The sequence below is a fragment of the Penaeus vannamei genome, chromosome 10 (genome assembly GCF_042767895.1).
Source record: "Penaeus vannamei isolate JL-2024 chromosome 10, ASM4276789v1, whole genome shotgun sequence".
Lineage (NCBI taxonomy): Eukaryota > Metazoa > Arthropoda > Malacostraca > Decapoda > Penaeidae > Penaeus > Penaeus vannamei.
In genome coordinates this window covers 32,819,649-32,822,148 of record NC_091558.1, presented here as the reverse complement: position 1 = coordinate 32,822,148, position 2,500 = coordinate 32,819,649, and the positions used below count along the sequence as shown (strand labels likewise).

The window sequence follows — 2,500 nt, the reverse complement described above, 5'->3', positions numbered from 1 at the left end:
CCCTTTACATAGGCAGCCTAGACTTATGGACGCACACGCTTCCCTAATTCACTGACTCAACCTGAGGTCCACAGTGACAGTCCCGAGGTTATGACGACATCTGCTGCTGGAGTTGGAGACATTGAAACCTGCTTCGGATTTTTCATTCCAGCAGTTTGTAAAACCTGTGATTGTGATAGTGATATGAGTGACTTTTAAGGTGTATGGATAAAATTTGTAATATATTGGATTCCAATTATCTCAATGTCCAAAAATAGTTCATATTGGCTGTGATAGAAATAATATGAATACTGTATGGATGTGATAGAAAAAAATCTATTGAACAGAGTTGAAGATTCTGAATCAGTAATCAATGTGTCCTACACATGACTGCCTGAGTCGCGCCTTGAACTCAGTGGTCCATGGAAGCGCCATGTTCGGTACCCCCATGTAGCAGTAGTAAAGAATGGGCATTAGTTTTACCCATGCAATCACCAGCATTTTCTAGGCACAACTACACATTGTAGCGACAAAGGAAGTCTTCTAAAATTTATCAGCTGGTCTTGTTGGAATCGTAGGTCGCTCAATAATGTATTGTAGAATGTGCATTTTTATAACGTTAGCGAAGAAAACAAAAAGTAAAAAGAAGATACGCTGGGTTTAAGGTGATCAATACAAATAAATCACTCTAAGAAGACATTTCTCAACTACATCGCTATAAGACATGGCATTTCTTGCATTATTTTTTTCACATATATGATTCAAGTTGCATGACATTAACTTCAATAGCACTATCTTGTTACTGCATTGATTACTAAATATGCTTCATCCCCAGTTGTCAATGTCAGTACTTTGAAAGCGTGACATTATTGATGTTTTAACGTTATATAACATAAAGAGAGCCCTAGGTTCTACATAATATTTCATTGCTGCTCACAACGCTTCTTTGTACTCGGCATATTGAGAACCCATTTCTTGTTATTGCCTATATACAGAATTTGGCAAAGTCTCATCTTTTTAGAGGAGCTGGACGTACTGCCACAACTAAAAAAAATAAAGAAAAAGAAAAAACTAGAGTAAAATGAAAAATATAGTGTCAGCCTAGTGCATGCCAAGGTCACTTGAATTCTCCTTGGGTTCTTGGCCAGGGGGATCCCACGGCAATAAGGCCTTCAGTGCTCCCGTAACATATTTACGCCTAGGGTCATAAAAAGAGGCTTGATGCATCCTCTCACAGGAGCTAGACTTATTGTACCCTGCTAAGGAACCGTATCTGTTGTCTTTTTGTAGTTAAATATACTGCCAGAAGTGCCAGACCCATGGCTTTTTTTATGGAAGGCACTCAATACCTTCCAGACAGTAAGAAGGCCAGGGTCATTCCTTTTTTATGCTTAGACTCATTATATCAGTCAGTTTCATTTTTTCAAGTTCGTATGTGTTGATTCATATTTGTTTTGTTAATAGTCTAAATTATACTTTCTAGTATAGCAACTCAAAATACTTTAAAAGTGTCCTGGCAATGTATAATCTTTTGAGAAGGATCATCTTACACCTCCTGCATTAAGAGCTTACCCCAGCACCAAGTAGGGTAGAAAGACTTGAAAGCACTACTGCCTTGCAGAGGAGTCAGCGGTTATATTTTTTGCAGATATATTGGAAACCATGGTAATTGTCAGGAATACCTTTGAAAGAGATTAGTCACTAGCTCCTCTGCATATTGAATAAAGCACCTAGAATATAGGGATCAGGACTGAGATGTATCAGAAGATCCAAGCACAGTTCAGCAGAGTAGGATTTTGCTACACATATTTTACTTAAATAACATGTTTTCCAGCATAAAAGAGCTACTTACTTAATGTAGACCTGCAACTTGTCTAGTGGTAATGTTTAGTGATTTGTATGAGACATTACCGCAGCTCCGCTTTTCAGATGAGACAGTGCTACAGCTGCAACTATAAGGAATGCCATGCCATAGCGCTATTACAAAAGAAGGGAAATTACCAGAACGCCGCATCCATGGACCAATGGGAGGCAGGCACGTTCATACTCTCTACTTTCGTGAAGGCTGTGTCTCCGTTTCTGTGATGTATTGAAGTGTGCTGTTGTAACGGTTATGCAGAGCTCTTTATATTTTTGATACTGTAGAGTATTTTGCGCAAGGTTCCTAGGTATAAATGATAATTTACGTACATTGGAATCTAAGTGCAATCATGCAGTGAATTGTAATAGGTGTTGAAGGGAAACAGAGCCAGATGTGGTTTGTTGCCGGGCTCAGATTGCACGCCTATCACGACCTTGGCTGTGGCCTAATTACTATGTAGTCAGATCATTATCTAACTCTGGTGGATAATGAACTTCAGTACCAATGGGTTGCACTTAGATTCTTTGTCAAGATGCAAGTTGCGACGTCCAGAGCAATATGGCGGAAGAGGATGCATATTTTGTTGCCCGAACTGGTTCAAGTCAGAGTGAAACAAAAAAAAAAAAAAAGAAAGAGAAACGCTTTTCTGCGTGATAACCT

The 2,500-nt window shown here is 39.0% G+C and overlaps 1 protein-coding gene across 1 annotated transcript in view; it reads left to right on the top strand.

The window, feature by feature from the left end:
* The window catches only part of LOC138863007 (zinc finger protein 652-B-like), a 5,971-nt gene that overhangs the window by 1,325 nt on the left and 2,146 nt on the right, over positions 1-2,500 (top strand). Inside the window, exon 1 of the mRNA XM_070126506.1 lies at positions 1-2,500. This exon is cut by the window's left edge and continues 1,325 nt beyond it; it is cut by the window's right edge and continues 2,146 nt beyond it. The gene's annotated coding sequence lies outside the window, so the exon portion shown is untranslated.